Source organism: Homalodisca vitripennis, chromosome 4 (genome assembly GCF_021130785.1).
Source record: "Homalodisca vitripennis isolate AUS2020 chromosome 4, UT_GWSS_2.1, whole genome shotgun sequence".
Lineage (NCBI taxonomy): Eukaryota > Metazoa > Arthropoda > Insecta > Hemiptera > Cicadellidae > Homalodisca > Homalodisca vitripennis.
In genome coordinates, this window is record NC_060210.1 from 105,240,499 (window position 1) to 105,249,371 (window position 8,873).

Genomic DNA, 8,873 nt, shown 5'->3' on the forward strand with positions numbered 1-8,873 from the left:
ACCTAAACTAATTTATTCACACATTATACTGTAGAGAGTAACAAACCTGGATAATCTAAACATTATTCCACAATGATCTAAATTATACGTTACCATTCACTTTAATACAGCTGTAGTGTTTATTGACTAACTGACTGACTAAATGGATGCTCCCATACATGCTACAGATTAAATATTTGAGAACACTGATGCTGTACATAGTCTGTAATGACAATTCTTCATTTCAGGATAGTTTTTTAGTGATTAGGTTGTTGTAATAATATAGGCAACTTTTAAATTGTACCCTCTCTCCCTAAGAAGGCAATAAATGCTTTGGTTTGGGTGCCCTCTATTCCTGGGGTCAATATTTTATCCCTGTAGTCATAAAATGTTATGTTCAGGGTCACAAATAAACAATTTTAGAAATGTGAAAGTTTTTAATATTTTATTAGTATGGTCTAGATAGGTATGAAATTAAATCAATTACTTTTCTTTCTACATTTAATTCAGTCTTGGATTTAAAAAAAATATAAAGCTGTTGAAACTGTGATATAAAAAAACTAAATTAAATTAATGAGAAAATTGTACATTTAAAAACTTAAAAAGTGGGGTATTAAAATTAAATGTTACATGTGATTTTTAAAGTTATCAAGATCATCACCACTAATTGGTATGGCAATTGGAATCATTATAACTAAGACCTAACAACTTGAAAAATTATCAAATTTTAATTGAAAAATTTCAAAATGGTGTTGAAATCGTTTGGCATAGATTTAAAATGAATAATCTAAGAACAATTTTTAAATAACAATAAAACATTTCATTTTTTATCCTGAATTTAAGTGTGTATTATTTATTTTTGTGATATTTTATAAGCTATCAATAATAGGGAAGTATTCGTCTAGACAGTTTAATCATTCATTAAACCTGCAGAATCACATAGACCTTAATAACTACCCCACACACCATGCCTCCAGATTCATCCAATTCAAACATAGAACAGCCCTGTATGAGAAAAAGCCATCACACATAGGCCAAAAGCTGAAAGCTCTCTTTTCTTTGTCCATAACCTGACTGGAAACAGAATGAAGAGTTTGCTTCAAGAATTCCTGCTAAGGAATCCTGTAAAACACTATTTAAGAACTCCTGGATTCTATGGACAACACAACTCCTTGAGTCTACTTATTGTAATTTAAAAAATTACTACTGTTATTAATATTCGTGAGATAAAAATAATATTAAAAACTTAATAGCCATGATAAAATTGTATTTTGAAAATATTTGCTTAAAAATAATTAATTTGAAATATCAGATATACAAAGTATGTTCAAATAGTAATAGAGAAATCTTCTTTTTTTAAATTATATATTCCTCTACATTAATGCTGTCCCCTTCAAAATAGTCCCCTTAGATATTATAAACTTATGCCAGCACTTCTTCAATCCTCCAAATACTTCTAAAACTCGATTTTTGAGATAGCCTTTAGTTCTTTCAGTGATGCACTTTTAATATTATCTATGCTTAAAACAAAGGCCCTTTAAGGTTCTCTTTATACTTTTTGAAATAAAAAATCACACGGAGACATTTCTGGAGAATATGGAGGGTGGAGTATTATTTTGGCCAAAAATTCAAGAACAAACAATGAAGTGTGATCAGGTGCATTGCCATGGAGCAAAAGCCATGAATTCTTTTACCACAAATCCAGGCATTTTTCGAATTGTTGCACGTGAATGGTGTTAAAACTTGTGAGTACTACTCCTTATTGACTTTTTGACCTTATAGCAAGAATTGATTATGTATTATACCATTAAAATCGAAGAAAATAATGAGTATAACCTTCACGTTTCATTAGACTTGTCAAGCCTTTTTCAGTCTTGGAGATGTAGGATACCTCCACTGGGATGATTGAGCCTTAGTTTCAACGTCATATCTGTAAATCCATGTTTTATCACCTGTTATAATACGTAGTAATTCTACGTCATTGTTGACTTCATCTAGTGACTCCTGAGTACCTTTCAATCGCCGCCATTCAACAATTTTGAAAGAAATTTTGCTTCCACATGTTACATACCCAAAACATTTAAAAACATTTCATGGCATGAGCCAACTGATTTTCCAACATCATCAGTGACTTCTCTGATCGTAATACGGCAATCATTTATAACCATTTTTTTCGGGTTTGTCTTGTTTTCATCTGTTGTTGATGTGCTGGAGCGTCCGGAGCATTCATCATCTTCAATGTCTTCACAACCATCTTTGAAACGTTTATACCACTCGTAAACCTTTGTTTAACTCGTAACAGACTCACCATAAGCCTTTGTTAACATTCCCCACATTTTATTACACTTTATTTAATTATTCACACAAAATTTTATACAGATTCTTTGATCCCTTTCACTGAGTTTATAAAACACATCTAACCTTAGCAGCTGCCACTGAACAATTAACAATGAACAGAGCTTGAAATTTATATATTTCAGGAGCATGAGTAACAACATAACAAAAACTAATACTGACAACCAGACTCTTCAAACCTATAAAACTTAAAAATTAATGTACATTTTTTAATATACCTCGTAAATAAACACCAAAGTCTCAAATAAACTTTCACATTTTCACTTTCACTGTTGGCTTCAATCATGTAAATTAGCTAGCAATGAATTAGTGCTATCTAAAACAGCTAATTCACTTTTGTAAAAATATCATAATATAAAAATATAGATATAATTATAAACTAAGAAAATTATATTTGTTGTAAATATTATAATACTATTAACCAAATAAAATTCATTTTTTCAACACTTTAATATCTTTGCTATTTCATCTTTATTTCTTATTTATTATTGAATATGGTAGGTGATATTCATGTTTATTCATACTCTGAAGTAACTGACATGCATTTAATGTATGGGCTAGCACGCTGCAACAGTTTTGCAGTTGCTAAACAGTTGTACCAAGAGAATTTTTCTAATCATGTGAATGTAAAAAGGTTTAGCAATAATTAATATCTCTGAAAAACAGATACTTACAGACCTAAATAGAACATTAATGATGTCACACCCTGGGCCATAGAACTGCTGAGAGAGAGAGAGAGAGCTAGCACTGTGGTTGAATTTCAACCAATCCATTACTGAAGGGAAAACGAAGCAAGCAACTATTACACCTCTACTATATCCCGTAAGTCCAGTCTCTATTGCAACATGGTTATTTCCTTGTATTGTTATTTGGTTAACAGTTTTGACAAAAATGTATTGATTCAAACTTTTTCTCAAGAGTTTTATGTAACAACACTACACATTTTACAAAAATACTTTACAAAAACAGCTTTAATGATAGGTCTATAACTAACACATTTGGACAAACAAGAATACTCATGCCATTACACAGAATCTAAAATGTCAATTTTCAGAGATCACTTGGGTCTGCTGACATTTTTGGAGATTATATAATTAGGTTAATTTTTCCTATCAGGCTAATGGAATAGTCCAACTTAACTTTTAAAACACCTCCCTACCTTGTATGATGATGTATCTCTTTCGTTCTATAAAATCATGTAGTTTATGCGTCATGAGGCAGGTACAAGCACAAGTGAGTATTCATGTTAAGGAACACCTGCATTACAGTTTTCCAAATATTAGGTGGGGCTAACTTAATGTTCAACATATCACCAGATTTTTCACCTTAGCGGTAATTTAAAACCATAAAATACTCTTCTTTCAAGCAAAACTATTAGAGGATTATCAAAATATCATGAAAATTATAAGCTGCTCAAGGATTCTTTGGACAGGTAAGAAATCAATGAAAAATCACCTGAACACACGTATATATATATATATATATATATATATATATATATATATATATATATATATATACGTATATATATATATATATATATACTTATTATTTGAAGATATCTATACCCACTTGATGTCAAATTTCATATGGAAAAGTTTGATTTCGTTTGATACTAACACAACTCTAATAATATTATGATACACAACAAAATACTAGTGAAACTAGTCGTCTCACATTACAGAAATGTTGCAAACAATTCTTGCGTCAAAAGCCTTTCTTTGCAACATATATTAACGAAGATGTTTAAAGCAAATGATCTTGTTGAGAAAGAAATTCTGAATGCAGTGATGTAGTCAAACTCATTCTTAAACGAAATTTCCCACTGCAAAAGTATAGGGAAAAAGTCCTGTTTATTTCCGTTTTCTCTCGAAGTGCGCAACCAAACAGCAAACCAACATTTGTATTGCAACTTTATAATTTCTGTGCATACTTATTACATATCATTTATTCAATAAACTATATATCAAATTAATCTGTGAAACATCCCAGTGAATTTGGTATAATATTTATCCTACTTAAGTTTGATTTTCGATAGCAATAGTTTGATTAAACAGATGACTGCAAAATCGACTATTGAATAGTTGTTCAACGTTGGAGAAAAATGTTTTAGCGACTAGTAACTAGTCTTCTAACAGATGGAGGATTAAAGGTTATCTTTAATGTTGGTACTAGTAATAACAAATTTATAATAATCTAATCTAAACCTACTTATATAATAATAACCAAATAACAAATATTATATAGGGAGTGGCCTGTTTCTTGCCTGCATCTCTTCCTTTTAAGAGGCAGAAACCAAGAACCAATCATCATATAATTTTCACAGTAAGTAATTAAATAAAGTCTGTTCTTTGTAATAATGTAGGTTATTAGGTGCTTGGTAAAAAAAACTTCTGGCTATAGTATAATAAGCAGCCACCAACACAAACAGATGATGATTTTCTATTTTAAATATTGATACTATAGAATACGACATTTGACCTAGTCCTATAGATATTCATAATTAATCATTGCCAGCTTTCGTTATTTAGACTAGTGACGTCATTACCAGTTGTTGTTATTTCATTTATGTAGCAGACAGCTAGTGACAACAGGAACAATGGCTATGAATATACAGATAATGGCTTAAATTATATATTGGCTTTTATAAACACTGAGGATTGTTTTAAATAACTGCAAGAAAAGGAACTGGTGGTGAACCATTGAACATTTTTTAAATGCCATCAAACATGTCTGCCCTGTGAAGTAATAGCTAGTTCTACACAGCTTGATGGTACTTTAATACAGTTTAGTTATTTTATTAGTTTAAAAAACAAATTCATTTCTTTTACATAAAAAATATAGCTTCTCAATATTTAAATTTTTAAAGCCTAAAACTTAATTCAATTCAACATCATCGTTCAAAATTTGTTCAAAGTAAAAACGTGTTTGGAAATATATTCAAAATTAAAATAATGTATTTTGTTGTTGACTAATGGCAGCAACAACAGTGACATACGTGTCTCTTTTGTTTCACAGGCTGTCACGTAAATCCTTGAAAATACATAAGGTAAGTAAATGTTTTTTTTTAATTATATATTATATTTTAATTTGTAAATTATATTAATATTTATATATTCATTTCTATGATTGAAAACTAGTAAAACCATATTGTTCTTTGAAATTTATTACGTTATTTAGTCAGATATTTTGCTTTCAGTCCTTTGGATGGTCGTGAATATCGATGATTCTACTCATTTGATAATCATCATCCAATTTTGTTAGTGGCCGCTTATTATTATACTGCAACCAAACTCCTCCAAAAATAGTGTCCTCTGGATTGTGCCAAAGTACCTTTTCAAACTTTACCAGCTAAGTAATATAAAAAATGTTCTGCCATATAATTATGCCTAACTTATCACATGAGACTAATGTGCCAGTTTCAGAACAGAAATAGAGCATAGGTCGTGCTGTAATAGGCCTATATTCAGTACTTGTTACAGCCTTTGACTTCTGTTCATAATAGCTCAACTGCTCAGCTTTCTTGTGAATGAACTGCAATGATTTTAGATGCAAGATGCTCCAATAGCCCAGTTGTTTCAACCAGGCTCAGGCCTAAATGAAGAGAAATACTGCTAAACCCAGTTAATATTTTAGTTACTAGTCTGCTTATAACAGTTTGGCTACAAAGGAGTTCAGAGCGTCATCACACAACACTACACTGTCCTTTGGTAATGTGTTATTATATATATATATATATATATATATATATATATATATATATAGGTATTTATTTACAATACCGTGACCATGAAAAATGGACTTTTTTTCATGGGTTGGGCATTTATAGCCAAGTATTATTATCACAGGTGCATATAAACTGGGGGGAAAGTATATCATTGTATTATATTGATGCCTTTCGGCCATTATTGCATTAAGGATGGTAAATAACCGACAAAATTTTGTCGAACAACACTTGGAGGGTTAAGGATCAGGGGCATCACGTGATCTGGGATTCGACTTTTGCAAGCTCGAGTTAATTTTTTTTTCTAAAAGAGCAAGCAGTGCGAAGCACTGCGCAGCGGGCAGGCATCGTTGACAGGATTAACGTCATCATTTCAGTAAAATTGCCAGAGGTACTGTCAAAAACAGAGTTTTCAGAGGATTTCAAAAAAATTGTAACTCCTTTGATTTTCGTTGCCGACGAATTTTTTCTTCACTATTGTTTTCAGGAAAAATTGTAGTTTTCAGGAAAAAAAAAATTAACATACCTTTCCATGGTCACGATTTTGTAAATTGATACCATATATATATATATATATATATATATATTAGCCTATTAGTGTTGCTGCTCATTTTGTAATTTTTTCCTCATTTAAGCCTCAGCGTCTTAGCTATGCCGGCTTTGATGTTCACTGGTTTTTATTGTCAAGTACATGATTGGACCTCCCAGGGATTTGAACCAGTGATCTCTCAGTTAGAGAGCCGAGACTATAACCATTAGTCTACGGAGGAGGACACACTTTGTAATTGAATGATAGCAGTACTCCAAATTTGAACCTAATGTTTACATTTTTATTTATAAAATGTTTACATTCCTAGCCTACATTCCTAATAGTTAAAAGGACACCAGTCATCTCATGAAACTGTATTACATATATAAATATGTCTTTAGGAATATAGTAACTGGTTTATTTTACTTACATGAATATTAGTAAGTTCCAAAATCTTCTCCGGTATTTCATTGGAGTCATCAAATATTTCAACTGTTTGATTCATCTGATTAGGAATTAAACATAGTCGACACATTGATGGGAAATTCATAATTTTAAATTACTGAATACCAAAAGCCACACTTTATTTCCCGTAAAATAGGTAGAACTATAAAAGCTTGATTACATTTTGATAACCCTAAATAGTCCGTATCATCACCATAGAATTTAGATACGATAGACAGATTAATGAATACCAAAACAAATTATCAACTTTTTTCTATTTTTATTTTGACAGTTCCAAGAATAATCATGTGTAGCTGTAGAGTAGGCTACCAACCGCATCTTGAGGTGTACACCGACCGATCCCCACGTTGTGTGTTCATATATGTATGTAAATTTTTTTATGTCCAATAACTGCCAAAGGTTTAATATGTTTGATTGTTTTTCCAATCAAACATATTAGAGGAATATCAAAAGATCATTAAAATGATAGCTGAAGAATATACCATTCTTTGGGCAGGTAAGAAATCAATGAAAAATCGCCTGGGCCCATGTACCTAGTTTGAAAAATGGAGGCTACATTGAACATTGTTTTATACTAATGTATGCTTTTTTAATACTTGAACCCGTTTCATTTGTTGTAAAATTAATTTTTATATATTATGTTTTATTCTTTTGAGTAGAGAAGTATTAATTCAAAGAACCTTTGAAACAAACTTCAGGGTTAATACTGGATACTGGTACTAAAATATTTTTAATGTTTGCAACTTAAATAAATCAAGTTAGTTTCATAAAATTAAGTATTTTTTACTGAACTTTCAGCCAAGAGTTAAAAAGTACAGTTTTCTCTGTTTAAAAATAACATCTATTCTTTAATCCTACATAAGACTTAAGTTTAACTTCTTAATACCTATTTATTAAGAACCTTGATTGATCCATACCGTAGGTACCTAGAAAATTAACTTTTCTTTATTTTGTTACAAAATTATGTTAAATTATGCTTGATACCAGTTAAGCACAAAAAACTTAGTCAAAATAAAAACAATTTTATATTATGTTTTTGTCACCTGTAGGTGACAGTATATTGCCTCTCCCCAAATACAGAAGTCTAGTATTTGTATGTGAATGGAAGAATACTTCTTTTATAACTTTAGAAGTTAATTGGCATACATTCAAATGTGAAAATAAACTACTGGCTAATGTTAGATTATTTTTATTTTATAAAATTATCGAAGTAAAAAATTAACATATATTTAGGACTAAAATCAATTACACAAGAAATATTACTTGGTTTGTGTTATCTTAGCTAATTTAGCACGGTACAGAAACTAACATTGGATATGTAATCTTACAGTACATATTTTGCATATTATATTTTAGTGTATATTTTTGTGAACATATTTCATGACTTTTCCCAATTTAGGAAGTTTTCACGGATGAGCTCATCACTTCAGCAGATTTTAGACATTACTCTTTTTCTCTTATATATTCTATATAAACAAAGATATGTTAACATTCATGAGTTTAAGATATTACCAAGTATATAACAAAATGCACGCCAGTTTATAAGCCTACAATAAAAAGCGAACTATTGAAAGAAATTATTTTCTCTTTAATAGGTCTAAATACAATAAAAAAACGCTGATGGTGAAACTGAGCTTTGTTTTCTTACAACAATTAGTTTGACATATATTTATTTAAAGGAATATATTCATAGCTTTAATTAAACATCATAATTTATTGACAAATTTACTCTGTAATAATTTTCAAGTTAACCGATAGAAGGATTAAGTGATGTACTATTAGATGCACAAGCCTTGTTGTTTACAGCAAATGCTAACTTGG

At 30.2% G+C, this 8,873-nt stretch overlaps 1 protein-coding gene across 1 annotated transcript in view; it reads right to left on the reverse strand.

Moving 5' to 3' along the window:
- The window catches only part of LOC124359885 (oocyte zinc finger protein XlCOF6-like), a 66,668-nt gene extending 59,611 nt beyond the window's left edge, over window positions 1-7,057 (reverse strand). The window contains exon 1 of the mRNA XM_046812999.1: window positions 7,018-7,057. The gene's annotated coding sequence lies outside the window, so the exon portion shown is untranslated. The remainder of the gene's footprint in view (window positions 1-7,017) is intronic.
- Window positions 7,058-8,873: the final 1,816 nt, after the last annotated feature.